This window comes from Chiloscyllium punctatum, chromosome 27 (genome assembly GCF_047496795.1).
Source record: "Chiloscyllium punctatum isolate Juve2018m chromosome 27, sChiPun1.3, whole genome shotgun sequence".
Classification (NCBI taxonomy): Eukaryota; Metazoa; Chordata; class Chondrichthyes; order Orectolobiformes; family Hemiscylliidae; genus Chiloscyllium; species Chiloscyllium punctatum.
This window is the reverse complement of record NC_092765.1, coordinates 10,819,358-10,834,853: the sequence shown is the minus strand read 5'-3', so window position 1 is coordinate 10,834,853 and position 15,496 is coordinate 10,819,358. Positions and strand designations below refer to the sequence as shown.

Here is a 15,496-nt window from a genome sequence, read left to right as displayed (position 1 = left end):
TATTTAATGTGAAGCAAAATACAATTTATTTAAACACTTTCATTAAAATGCAACAAAAGAAGGAAGAACTTAGAATAACTTAACTCTACTGAAAACTTAACTGAATAATAGATAGAATAACTGCTACTAATTAACTGTTCTAATATAGTAACATCCCATAAACACATTCCTTAACAAAAAGCCAAGTTCAGAAAGATAGATTTGTTTCACAGGTAACCTAGTAGCAGGGAGAAACCCCAGCTTCTAGCTGTAATCAACAGAAGATAGCATCTACTTCTTCAAAACTCTAGCAGTTTTTGCCCTGTTGAGGTTCCAACAGCAACAGCTTAAAGCTAAACCTAAAAACTAAAAAAATCCAGAAATCCTGGTCTGTGAGAAATGACCACACCCAGCCAGGCTGCTTCTATTGTTCCAACTTTAAAAAAAGACTAAGTCCTCCCAAAATGTTTATGTCATGGGTCTTCAGTAGCCAGCTTGGCATATTTGTCTTGTCTTAAAAAAAACTAGGACAAATAACCTCTTAAAACCAAAGCAACATCACACCACCCCCTTAAACAAAATGGATAATCAATATACATAGATGGATTCATTTTCAAAAATCCTTAGTCTTATGCTATTAATACATTATAATGCATATACATTACATTGATTATAAGCATGTAAACATTCACTTCTATAGTTTATGTCATCTGTATTCCCACCACTGAACACCTCCGTTTTTATTCATCGAAGTCCCAGTAATACAGTGGCAATTTTGTTCTCTCATAATGCCACATGTATAATTTTCAAATTGATTTGCTGAAATAATAAGCACCATCTAAACAGACTGGAATTGTTGTCTTTCAATTTCTCCAAAATTGTTGTCTTTAATGGGTTATGATCAGTAAATAGAATTGTCTCAAACAAATTACTGGCAAAGTAAATGTTGAAATATTGTAACACCAATGCCAAGGTCAAGGTTTCTTTCTCAATTTTTGTATATTTCAGTTGACGATCATTCAAACTGCTGTAAAAATAATCAATAGGTCTTACTATCTTTGATATCTTCTTGTAAGAGTACAGCACTGACACTCGCATCACTCACATTGATAGCCACCTTGAATGGCTTTTCATAGTTAGGTGTGGCTATCAATGAGAACACAGCTTTCAGGCTGTCAATGCCTTCTGAATCTGCAATCCACTGGAATTTTCAGCAATTCATCAATAAGTCAGTCAATGAAGCAACCACACTGCTAAAACTGAAGAGCTTACGCTCAAAACACCGAGTCTCCTGCTCCTCAGATGCTGCCTGACCGGCTGTGCTTTTCCAGCACTGCACGTTTTGACTCTGATCTCCAGTATCTGCAGTCCTCACTTTCTCCCTACTAAAATGCAGTACAAACTTCGGATAAAAGTCACTTGATCCCAGGAATCATTTCAGGAACCTTTTAGAAGCACCTCAATTGATTGCATAGGACCCCTCCCTAAAATGAAAAATGGGAATCAATATTTGTTGACCATAATGGATGTGCCTGCTAGTTTTCAAGAGGTCATTCCATTACACAGTATCACAGCTAAAAGGGTTGTAGAAGTGTTACTCAAATTGTTCAATTTTAATCAATTCCAAAGATTCTGATGGTATTTCCAGTGATCATAATTGTTGAGCTATTGCTGCAATTACCTCCCATCTTATAATGGACAAAGGCAACCACAACTCCAGCTGGTATGCTAATTCCAAAAGCTTTGCTTTGCTCACTTTCTGTGAAACTCCTGCAGCAACCTCCAGGAAACTCTTAGTGACCCTGAACTGGCCATTACGACACAAGGCATACCTTCTTTAAACAAATCAAATTCAATACCTAAAACAAAAGACACTAACACTTACCATTCACTACCTTGGAGTTCAATAATCAGAACTCAACTTGTAGTTATGGAGTCAGAGTCACAGAGATGTACAGTAGGAAACAGACCCTTTGGTCCAACTCGTCCACGCCAAACAGATATCCCAACCCAATCTACTCTCATCTGCCATCACTCGGCCCATATCCCTCTAAACTCTTCCTATTCATATACCCATCCAAATGCCTCTTAAATGTTGTACCAGCCTCCACCACTTCCCCGGCAGCTCATTCCATACATGTCCCAACCTCTGCGTGAAAAAGTTGCCCCTTAGGTCTCTTTTATATCTTTCCCCTCTCACCCTAAACTGATGCTCTCTAGTTCTGGACTTACCCACCCCAGGGAAAAGAGTTTGCCTATTTATCCTATCCATGCTCCTCAATTTTGAAACCTCTATAAGGTCACCCCTTAGCCCGCTGATGCTCCAGGGAAAACAGCCCCAGCCTGTTCAGCCTCTCCCTATAGCTCAAATCTTCCAACCCTGGCAACATCCTTGTAAGTCTTTTCTGAACCCTTTCAAGTTGCACAACATCTTTCCGATAGGAACGAGACCAGAATTGCATGCAATATTCCAAAAGTGGCCTAACCAATGTCCTGTACAGCCGCAACATGACCTCCCAACTCCTGTACTTTTTTCAGACTTTTCCCCATTTAAATAATACTCAGCTTTTCTATTCTTCTGCTAAAGTGCATAACACTACATTTTCCCACATTATATATCATCTACCAGGTTTTGGCTTATTTGTTTTAACCTGTTTATTTCTTTTTGTAGACTCTTTGTGTCATTCTCACAATTTTACTTCACATCTCTTTTTGTGTCATCCACCACCATCTTGGCAATTATACCATGGCCTCTAACATCCAAGTCATTCATGTATATTGGAAATAATTGTGGCCACAGTACCAATCCATGTGGCAGCTCACTATCTTGAACGTGCCTTGTTTACCACAATGATCTGTTTTCTGTTAGTTAGCCAATCCTCTATCCATGCTAATATACCATCCCCAACATCATGGGCTCTTATTAAATAATTTATGTGTGGTACGCTAGCAATGATTTTTGGAAATCCAAATATACTAATTATCTTCCTTGTTACTTCCTGGAATAACTGTAATGAGTTTGTCAAGCATGCTTTCCTCCTCACGATACCATCTTGATCCTGCTTGATTATATAATATATTTCTAAATATTCTGCTATTACATCCTTTATAATAGACTCAACCATTTTCCAAAAGGCAAATGTTGAGCTGACTGGCCTGTAGTTACCTGTTTTTGTCTGTCTCCCGTTTTGAATAAGAATATTACCTTGGCAGCCTTCCCATGGTATTTTTGAAACCTTCATTATTTTACTTTTCGTATTTTTGGTTCTGAAGAATGGTCACTGGATCTAAAATGTTAATTCTGCTTTATCTCCACAGATGCTGCCTAACCTGCTGAGATTTTACAGCTGTTTTTGATTTTGTTTTTGATGTCCAGCATCCATAGTTCTTTGGCTTTTTATTGAATGTTTTAACAGCTAATATTTATTTCATTTTAAAACAGAGTTAAGCTAAAATATTCAGGTACCCATGCAGTAGTTATGTCAGAAACATAATTAATTTAACAAACAGAGATGCAATTAGGTACTCTTGAATTTCTTAAGTGACAAAGATTTTGTAATTTTTTCTGACTTGCTTCACTAGTTCCATTGTTCAATAAAGTCAAATTAGGTATTTATAAAATTGGTCCCCAACTCCAAGTTTGTTGACAAGCAATGTTCATAAATTAAAAATATTTTAAATACTTTGTTTGTATCAGTATTGTAAAATATCTGTTTACCTGAGAATGACTTAACATGAGATGGGCTAACTTTTGCTAAAGTATTGAACACAAGATTAATGTTGTGAAGTCCCTAAACCCAGAAATTAAAGCAAATTCCACGTACCCAGTAACAGTAAATACTAAAACTACTGAAATCATGATGTGCAGTCCTGATGCTTCAAAGAATTAATAGAATACATTAATTTCTTAATCACAATGCTGAAACCATTTAAAGAGTGTTAATGCTGTCATAACATTTTCTAAACACGACTGGAATTAACATACTTTTTTCACAACTGCTCTAAATATTTAGTTGGGTGCTGATATAATCCAGCAGCCATGGCGAGAAAGCAAGCTATTGTTTTGAGTCTAGCTGAGCTCTGATGAAGAGTTAACTAGACTCGAAATGTTAACTTGCCTTCTCTCTGTGCATGCTACCTTCCCTGCTGTGATCTCCAGTAATTTTTGTTTTCAGTTATATTTAGTAATTAGCTCCTGCAGACATAATCCAATTTGATTAAAGATTAACTTCAATACCAGTGTTAAAATTTTAACTGATGGGATATTGTAACACCCAAATATCTTCAGCTATTTAATCAATGACCTTCCCTCCATCATAAGATCAGAAATGAGGATGTTTGCCAATGATTGCATAATGCTCAGCACCATTTGTGACTCCTCAGATACTGAAGCAGTGCATAAAACAAGATCTGGACAGTATCCAGGCTTAGCCTGACAAGTGGCATGTAACATTCATGCCATACAAATGCCACGCTATGACCATCACCAATATGAGGCAATCTAACCATTACCTGTCAACATTCAATGGTGTTACCATCACTGAATCCCCTATATTAACATCCTGGTAGTTACCATTGACCAGAAAGTCAACTAGATTCACCACAGAAAGAGTGGCTACAAGAGCAGGTCAGAGGCTAGGCATACTGCAGTGACTTCCTGACTCCCCAAAGCCTATTCTTCATCTACAAGTCAGAAGGGTGATGGAATGCTCCCCATCTGCCTTTTTGGTTGCAGCTGTATTAACACTTCAGAATCTTAACACCATCCAGAACAAAACAGTTTATTTGATTGGTGCTACATCCACAAGCATCCGCTCCCTTCACCACCAATGCTCAGTAGCAGTAGTATGTGCGAACTACAAGGTGCACTTAAGAAATTCACCAAATGTACTGAGACAGCATCTGCTAAACCTTTGATCACTTTTATCTGGAAGGACAAGGGCAGCAGATACATGGAACATCACCTCCTTTAAATTCCCCTTCAAGCCACTCATTATCATGACTTGGAAATATATCAGTATTCCTTCAGTGTCACTGGGTTAAAATCATGGAATTCTCTTTCTAATGGAATTGTGGGTCAACCTATAGCAGGTGGACTATAGCAGTTGAAGAAGGCAGCTCACCACCTGTTATGACACGAGGTAACCCCCCTACCAGCTAATTTAGTTCAGCAACACCTAAATCTGTGAAAATTCAAGAGGCAAAGAATTATCCCAAAAGTTGTGATTTGGAGATGCCAGTGTTGGACTGGGGCGTACAAAGTTAAAAACCATACAGCACCAGATTATAGTCCAACAGGTTTAATTGGAAGCACTGGCTTTTGGAGTGCTGCTCCATTAGGTGGTTGTGGACTAGTATTTTCAAATAAACCTGTTGAACTATAACCTGGAGTTGTGTGACTTATAACTTTGTATATCCCAAAAGTCACTATTTAAAGTAAAAATTAACAACTTTTTAACAGAGAATAATTAACTAACAACTGTTTACAACTCATTTATCTAAACCTATCTTTTACCTTCCCCTCTACAATACTGGTCCCATAAAACCCCTGATTAAGGTTTACAGAAAAATTCAAATTTCAAAACCAGCCAGCTGTTGAAACTTCTCTTTGTATCTTCCTTTGTAGATGTGTTCTCCAGGTTGGTGTTGATTTTTTTTTTCTGTGCAAATTCCTTCTCTCAACAGGTACCTCCTGAGAGTTCTTACTAGTAGCGTACATCTGTTGGTCGAATGGCAGTTCTCTCTTTGCTACTCTGACTAACTGTTCAAACTGTCTGATACTGATACCCCAGAATGTCAGATCATTTCATTGGTTTTAATCTTGTCAAAATACCAAATCCAAGCTTGATTGGTGTTTGGTATGTTGGGGCATAATTTAAACTGATTGGCCGAATTTGAATTTGTTTTTCTCATAGCAACCCAGCCAGTGTTAGCTGCTGTAACCAAACTTTACAGCGCCAGAGACCCGGGTTCAATTCCCGCCTCAGGTGACTGACTGTGTGGAGTTTGCACATTCTCCCTGTGTCTGCGTGAGTTTCCTCCGGGTGCTCCGGTTTCCTCCCACACTCCAAAGACGTGCAGGTCAAGTGAATTGGCCATGCTAAATTGCCCGTAGTGTTAGGTAAGGGGTAGATGTAGGGGCATGGGTGGGTTGTGCTTCGGCGGGGCGGTGTGGACTTGTTGGGCCGAAGGGCCTGTTTCCACACTGTAAGTAATCTAATCTAATCTAATCTAATCTAATCTTTACATTGTTACCTTGTTCTGGTCTCTCTGTGCCTCTCCAAGTTCCTGCTCGCTTTCAAATCTCTTAGAGGTACAGTACCCCTTACACCTTCATAACACACTACCTTCTCAAGGGCAACTAGGGATAGGCAATAAATTTTGGTCAGCCGATGATGCCCACGTCCCACAAATGAATAAAAAGAGCTAACCTATCTATATCGCTTTAGAAGCTCCTTCCAGCAACTTCACAGCTCCTTTTCCTAACCATCTTTGTGTCATTAGCACATTTAGCTACCATACGTTTGGCCCCTCCATGCAAATCATTTATATAAATGTTAAGGAGTTGAGATCCAATCACTGACCCCCATGCACCACTCATGATTTCCTGTCAGCTGAGAAAGACCTATTTATTCCTAGTACATCAGGAGATTTTATTTTCTACAATAACCTTTGATATGTCACTTTATCAAATGCCTTCTAAATACAACACATTCAATGGTTCATTGCCATCTAAAGCAGAAGTTGCTACTTCAAAGAACCCCAATAAACTTGTTAAACATGATTTCCCTTTGACAAAACCATGTTGGCTCTGCTTGATTACTTTCAACTTATCTAAATGCCCTGTTGTAGTGTCTTTAATAATAGCTTCTAACATTTTCCTGATAACAAATGTTCAGCTAACTGGCCTGAAATTTCTTGATTTCTACTTCCCTTCCATTTTGAATAAAGGAATTACATTACCTGTTTTCCAGTCTAAAGGAACCTTTCCTGAATCTAATGAGTTTGGAATATTAAAACCAATGCATCAACCCTTTCATTAGCTACATTTTTTTGAGACCCTGGGATAAAATCCTGAGGACTTGGCAACAATTTACTCAGTGCTATTCCCTGGTAATCGTTATGAACCCAACCTGACCCCTCAAAATATTTTAAGATGATAACCTAGATCCTAATATTTTCTTATTTTTAATGGCAAATAAGAAGTGCATATTCCAGATGCAATGTGACTGGTCAAACTATGCAATATTAAGCAGAACACCATTTATTTAAACACTGTAGTTAAAATACAACCAAAGAAAGAGGAATTTAGAGTAACTTGACTATTGAAAAACTTAACAGAATAATAGATACAGTAACTTACTAATTAACTGTTCCAATATAGTAACATCCCATAAAGATACACCTTTACAAAAAGGAAAATTCAAACACAGATTGCCACACGCGGTTCTCCCATCCAGCTGGTTTTAAAAATAGACAAAATGCGGAGAGAGTACTAGCACAGGAAATTTTCACTGGAGTTTCCAACTTCGTTTAGATCCTTATAACATCTGCTTAAAGCGAATCTTAAAAATCCAAAAGACCTGATCCTCAAGAGCAAGCTGTTTTTAAATAAAAAAACTCAAGGCCTCTCAAGCTATTTACTCTCATGGTTCTGGTAGACTGCTCAGTGCCTCTGCTCAGGACAAAATAACTTCTTAAGGTCACAGCATCATCACATAATTGTAATTTTCTTGAGTCATCTTGCTTTCAGTTCCTGATTTTCAACTGTTTCCCTGATGCTATTTGTAACCTCCCTCATGAAGGCCAATGGAAAATATCTGATCAATTCATCTTGTCATGTCTTTATCCTCTATTATTAACTTTCTATTGGTCATCACTTTTTTGTTAACTCCATTTTTTTATATTTTTAAATTTTTGGCTAACATTTGCAATCTATATTTTCCCTCCCTTCTCCTTAGGTAATTTTTTTTTCATATTCTGTCAAATTTTCTGACATGTCACCAATCGTTGTGGAAGTATATTTATTTTCTTTGAGTTTGATACAAATCTTTGACTTTTTCATTGATCATGGATGATGGGCCTGTCTCATTGAATGGTTCTCATTTGTTAGAATGTATCTATACTATGTTTTCTACAACCTTAATTATTTGCTACTGCATCTCTATTGACCTATCTCTTAACTTAAATTGCTTATCATTTCGCTACCTGTGCTTTCATGCCCTCAATTCAAAGTAGCATTCTTGGACGTACACTTCTCTCCCTTAATCTGTAAGTAAAGTTCAATCATATTGTGGTCACTGTGGCTGTGATTATGTTGTGGCTTTAAGAGGTTATTTTGTCCTTTGTTTTTGGAGAGAGTTTTTAAGAGGTGTAGAGCTGTTAAGTGAAGACTCAAAGTCATCAGCTTGGGAGGTGTTGGAGATTTTTTTTTTGAAAGTTAGAACAATAGAAACAGCCTGGATAGGTGTGACTAACTCTCACAGACCAAGCTTTTTGATTTGTTTTCTGATTTTAGGTTTAGCTTTAAGCAGTTGCTGTTGGAGTTTCAACAGAGCCAAAGCTGCTGGCGTTTTGAAGAAGTAGATGCTATCTTTTCCCTCTTTCAATTGCCGTTAGAAACTGGGGTTTCTCTCTGCTGCTGGGTTATCTGAGAGACGAATCTAATTTTCTGAATTTGCTTTTTTTGCCAAAGGGTGTATTTATGAAATGTTACTATATTGGAACAGTTAATTAGTAATTGTTACTGAATCTATTATTCAGTAGATTTAAGTTATTCTAAGTTCTTCTTTCCTTTGTTATATTGTAATGATAGAATTTAAATAAATCATATTTTGCTTCACGTCAAGTAGTTTGACCGATTGAATTGCTTCTGGAACACAGCATGTCACATTTGCCTTTAAAATAAGAAAAAGTTAGAGTCTAAGCTACCTTTTTAAAATATTTTGTGGGGTCTGGTCTAGTCCATAACAAATTGTGAAGTCTTGCTGGGATCAAAATTTCCAACTCAACAGCAGTTTTAAAAGGGAGAAGAATAGACAAAGGAAGCACATGGTGAGGTCAGTGCAGGAAAGAGAGAGAAAGAAACTGAAACCACAGTAAACCTGCATAGTTACTACCTTTGCTGTTTGAATTTATGTATCGCTAGACATCGGAGTGCATCTGGAAAATTAACAAACAGTGAAATTCACAACTGATCTTGGAGGAACTGCTTGGGCAAAGTCACAGTACAGAAACAGATAAGTGAATACTTTTAAGTGTGGCCTACAGAAAATCTGCAGTAGTGAATAGAGTGGGTTCTTTCTTGATTAAACTTAAAATATAAGCCATAACTATTAATTTAACCTGGGGCAGTGTTTTGTAGAGGAATAAGACGGTGTTATTTTCAGGGTCTGTAGATTGTGAAGGAGCAAAAATGGCCTTTAGTAGAGTGATATGCGCTTCTTGTCAGATGTGAGAGTTTAGGGAGATTTATGGGTTACTGTGGATTATCTCGGCAATAAATGCTGTTGGTTGCAAATCCTATGAGATCAAATGGACCAGTTGGAGAGACAGTTAGAGGCAATGAGGAATTTGCAACAGCAATGGTATGTGATGGATGGCAGTTATGGGGGGGGGGGGGAAATGTCTCACGTACAGCCACATAGACGGGTTACCTCCAGGAAAGGTAAGAGACTGGAAGTGCAGGAGTCTTCTGTGGTCATCCCCATTTCAAACAAGTATATGTTTTGGAAAATGTAGGGGGTGATCAATTTATAGGGGAATGTAGCACAAACAGCCAAGTTTCTGGTATTGAGACTGGCTCTCATGCAATGAGGGGTACATCAGGTTCCAAGAGATTAATTGTGTTAGGGGACTCTCTAGTCCGAGGTACAGACAGACGTTTCTGTGGCCAGCAGTGAAAAATCAGAATGGTGTGTTGCTTCCCAAGGATATCTAAGAGGGGTGCAGAATGTTCTCAAGGGGGAGAGGGGCCAGCTAGACGTCATTGTCCACATTGGGACCAATGACATAGGAAAGGAAAAGGTTGAGACTCTGAAGGGAGATTACAGAGAGTTAGGCAGTAATTTAAAAAGGAGGCCCTCAAGGGTAGTAATATCTGGATTACTCCCGGTGCTATGAGCTAGTGAGGGCAGGAATAGGAGGATAGAGCAGATGAATGCATGGCTGAGGAGCTGGTGTATGGGAGAAGGATTCATACTTTTGGATCATTGGAATCTCTTTTGGGATAGAAATGACCTGTACAAGAAGGACGGATTGCACCTAAATTGGAAGGGGCCTAATAAACTGTCAGGGTGATTTGATAGAGCTGCTCAGGGGATTTAAACTAGTAAGGTGGGGGAGGGGGGGGGGGAGGGGGGGGGACCCAGGGAGAGACTGAGGAAAAGATCAATCTGAGACTGGTACAGCTGAGAACAGAAGCAAGTCAAACAGTCAGGGCAGGCAGTGACAAGGTAGGATTAATAAATTGAACTGCATTTATTTCAATGCAAGGGGCCTAACAGGGAAGGCAGATGAATTCAGGGCATGGTTAGGAACATGGGACTGGGATATCATAGCAACTACAGAAACATGGCTCAGGGATGGGCAGGACTGGCAGCTTAATGTTCCATACAAATGCGACAGGAAGGATAGAAAGGGAGGCAAGAGAGGAGGGGGTGTGGTGTTTTTGATAAGGGATAGCATTACAGCTGCACTGAGGGAGGATATTCCCAGAAATACATCCAGAGAAGTTATTTGGGTGGAACTGAGAACTAAGAAAGGGATGATCTCCTTATTGGGATTGTATTAAAGACCCCCTAATAGTCAGAGGGAAATTGAGAAACAAATTTGTAAGGAGATTTCAGTTATCTGTAAGAATGGTTACGGTAGGGGATTTTAATTTTCCAAACATAGATTGGGACTGCCATAGTGTTGAGGGTTTACATGGAGAGGAATTTGTTACGTGTGTACAAGACAATTTTCTGATTCAGTATGTGGATGTACCTACTAGAGAGAGTGCAAAACTTGACCTACTCTTTGGAATTAAGGCAGGGCAGGTGACTGAGGTGTCAGTGGGGGAGCACTTTGGGGCCAGCGACCATAATTCTATTAGATTTAAAATAGTGATGGAAAAGGATAGACCAGATTATAAAGTTGAAGTTTGAAATTGGAGAAAGGCCAATTTTGATGGTATTGGGCAAGAACTTTCAAAAGCTGATTGGGGGCAGATATTTGCAGGTAAAGGGATGGCTGGAAAATGAGAAGCCTTCAGAAATGAGATAACGAGAATCCAGAGAAAGTTATATTCCTGTTAGGGTGAAAGGGTAGGCTGGTAGGTATAGGGAATGCTGGATGACTAAAGAAATTGAGGGTTTGGTAAAGAAAAAGATGGAAACATATGTCAGGTATAGACAGGATAGATCAAATGAATCCTTAGAAGAGTATAAAGACATAGGAGTATACTTGAGGGAAATCAGGAGGGCAAAACGGGGACATGAGATAGCTTTGGCAAATACGGTTAAGGAGAATCCAAAGGGTTTTTACAAATACATTAAGGACAAAAGGGTAACAAGAGAGAGAATAGGGCCCCTCAAAGGTCAGCAAGGCGGCCTTTGTGTGGAGCCACAGAAAATGGGGGACATACTAAATGAGTATTTTGCATCAATATTTATTGTGGAAAAGAATATGGAAGAGATAGAAAGTAGCAACTTGGCTTTGTGCGTGGGAAATCATTCCTGATGAAGGGCTTTTGCCCGAAATGTCGATTTCGAAGCTACTTGGATGCTGCCTGAACTGCTGTGCTCTTCCAGCACCACTAATCCAGAATCTGGTTTCCAGCATCTGCAGTCATTGCTTTCACCGCGTGGGAAATCATGTCTCACAAACTTGATTGAGTTTTTTGAAGAAATAACAAAGAGGATTGATGAGGGCAGAGCAGTAGATGTGATCTATATTGTCTTCAGTAAGACGTTCAACAAGATCACCCATGGAAGACTGGTTAGCAAGGTTAGATCTCATGGAATACAGGGAGAACTAGCCATTTGGATACAGAACTGGCTCAAAGGTAGAAGACAGAGGGTGGTGGTGGTGGGTTGTTTTTCAGACTGGAGGCCTGTGACCAGTGGAGTGCCACAAGGATCGGTGCTGGGTCCTCTACTTTCCATCATTTACATAAATGATTTGGATGCGAACATAAGAGGTCTGGTTAATAAGTTTGCAGATGACACCAAAATTAGAGGTGTAGTGGACAGCGAAGAAGGTTACCTCAGATTACAACAGGATCTTGATCAGATGGGCCAATGGGATGAGTAGTGGCAGATGGAGTTTAATTCAGATGAATGCGAGGTGCTGCATTTTGAGAAAGCAAGTCTTAACAGGACTTATACACTTAATGGTAAGGTCCTAGAGAGTGTTGCTGAACAAAGAGACCTTGGAGTGCAGGTCTGAGACTGGTCACAGGCTTCCAGTATGAAAAACAACCCTCCACCACCCTCTGTCTTTTACCTTCGAGCCTGTTCTGTATCCAAGTGGCTAGTTCTCCCTGTATTCTATATGATCTAACCTTGCTCACCAGTCTCCCATGGGGAACCTTGTCAAATGCCTTACTGAAATCCATATAAATCACATCCACTGCTCTGCCCTCATCAATCCTCTTTTTTGCATCGTCAAAAAAACTCAGTGAAGTTAGTAAGACATGATTTCCCATGTGCAAAGCCATGTTGACTATCTCTAATCAGTGCTTGCCTTTCCAAAAACGTGTAAGTTCAGCCAATCAGGATTCCCAGCAACAACCTGCCCACCACCGATGTCAGACTCACCAGTCTATAGTTCCCTGGTTTTTCCTTACCACCTTTCTTAAACAGTGGCACCACGTTAGCCAACCTCAAATCTTCTGGCACCTCACCTGTGACTATTGTTGATCCAGATATCTCAGCAAAGGGACCAACAATCACCACCCCCCCCCCTCCCCCCCCCCACCCCAGCTTCCCACAGAATTCTAGTGTACACCTGATCAGCTCCTGGGAATCTATCCAGTTTGTTGCGTTTTAAGACATCCAGGACCTCCTACTCTGTAATATGGACATTTTATCACGATGTCATCATCTATTTCCCCCACATTCTATATCTTCCACATCCTTCTTCACAGTAAACACTGATGCAAAATACCTGTTTAGTACCTCCCCCATCACTTGCAGTTCCATACATGGGCTGCCTTGCTGATCTTTGAGGGGATCCCATTCTCTCCCATTCGTCCTTAATGTATTTATAAAATCCCTTTGGATTCCTTAACCATTTTTGCCAAAGCTATCTCATCTCCCCTTTTTGTCCTCCTGATTTCCCTCTTAAGTATACTCCTACTGCCTTTATACCTTTCTAAGGATTCATTCAATCTCTGCTGTCTATACCTAATATATGCTTCCTTCATTTTCTTCATGAAACCTCAATTTCTCTAGTTATCCATGATTCCCTACACCTACCAGTCTTGCCCTTTGCCCTAATACTGTCTGAATTCTCATCTCATTTTTGAAGGCTTCCTATTTTCCAGCTATCCCTTTATCGACGAACCTCCGCCACCGCCACCGCCACCACCACCGCCACCGCCACCGCCACCAACCCCCCCGCCACCACCACCACCCCGCCCCACCCCCCCAATCAAATTTGGGAAGTTCTTGCCTAATACTGCCAAAATTAGTCATCCTCCAATTTAGAACTTCAACTTTTAGATCCTGACTGTCCTTTTCCATCACTATTTTAAAACTAATAAAATTATGGTCGCTGGCCTCAAAGTGCTCCCCATTGACACCTCAGTCACTTGCCCTGCCTTATTTCCTAAGAGTGGGTCAGGTTTTGCGCCTACTGAATCAGAAAATGTTCTTGTACACATTTAAATTCCTCGCCATCTAAACTCTTCACACTATGGCAGTTCCAGCCTACAATCCTCTAGCATTATCACCCTATTATTCCTATAGATAACTGGGATCTCCTAAAAAATTTGTTTCTCAATTTCCTGCTTACTACTGGGGATCTATAGTAATATCCCAATAACATAATCATCCCTTTCTTATTTCTCAGTTCCACTCAAATATCTTCCCTGAATCTATTCCCAGGAATATCCTCCCTAAGTACAGCTGTAATGTTTTACTTTATCTAAAACATCACTCCCCTTCCTCTCCTGCCCTCCCTTTCTATCCTTCTATCATATTTGTATTATGGAAAATTAAGCTGCCAGTCCTGTCCATCCCTGAGCCACATCTCTGTAATTGCTATGGTACCCTAGTCCCATTATCCTAACCGTGGCCCGAGTTCATCTGCCTTTCCTTTGTTAGGCCTCTTGCATTGAAATAAATTCAGTTTAATTCACCTTGTTCTCTGCTTTGTTCCTATGTACCAGTCTCAGACTGATCTCTTTCCTCACTATCTCCCTGGGTCCCACCCACTACCACCCCTATTCCCCCCACCTTAATAGTTTTAATCCTCCTGAGCAGCTCTAGCAAATCTCCCTACCATAATATTGGTCCCCTTCCAATTCAGGTACAATCTGTCCATCTTATACTTCTACCCCAAAAGAGAGTCCAATGATCCAAAAATGAGAACTCTTCTTCCCTGCACCAGCTCCTCAGTCACACATTCATCTAGCTCGTGACACCAGGAGTAAGCCAGATTTTACTACCCTCGAGGACCTCCTTTTTAAATTCCCTCCTAACTTCCTATATTCTCCATTCAAAGTTCAATGTCCTACATTGGACAAACAGGCAGAAAACTAGCCACCAGGATACATGAACATCAACTAGCCACAAAACAACATGACCCACTCTAGTATCCTTACATACAGATGAGGAAGGACACCACTTCAACTGAGACAACACATCCATCCTAGGACAAGCCAACAGAGACACGCAGTGAAATTTCTGGAAGCATGGCATTCCAACCAGAACTCTATCAACAAACACATGTCGACTTGGACCCGACTTATCACGCTCTGAGAAAAAGAACAGGACGTGACATCATAGGAAATGACATCACCACAGGAAATTACATCACCAACCCAAGGAAACCGAAACACAAATAGAAAGTGGGTCACTAACATCAGTGCTTCACTGGAGGCTTGCTGATGACGTTACCTAGTAGGGTGATGAAATGTCTGAAAACAAACTGTCAGCTCAACAAGCAAATGTACATCCATTCATTGCTGTGCCAGACAGCAGTGCAGTTTTTCTTTCTCTCTCTCTCACACACACACACACACACATAGAGACCATGTGGTACTTGCTTTTGTTCTCTTCTTCCTTTTTTAAAGTGCTGTTGTTTTATCTTATTTCCCTCAAAGATGCAAAACAAGGCAACAGCTTATAAAATAGTAATTCCTACTCCTGGAATTCAAGGAAGTCCAACTCCAACACCTACAATACCTTAACAAAAGCAGCTCTTACAACAATAATTTTTTTCCATCCTCCTTCTTGGATTACCCAGAATCCTTTGATGTTCAATGATAATTTGGTGTTGTGTGATTTTTAACTTTATCCACCCCAACCCA

The 15,496-nt window shown here is 39.9% G+C and overlaps 1 protein-coding gene across 1 annotated transcript in view; it reads right to left on the bottom strand.

The window, feature by feature from the left end:
* LOC140453410 (receptor-type tyrosine-protein phosphatase U-like) overlaps positions 1 to 15,496 on the bottom strand; it is a 476,064-nt gene that overhangs the window by 350,649 nt on the left and 109,919 nt on the right. The window lies entirely within an intron of this gene.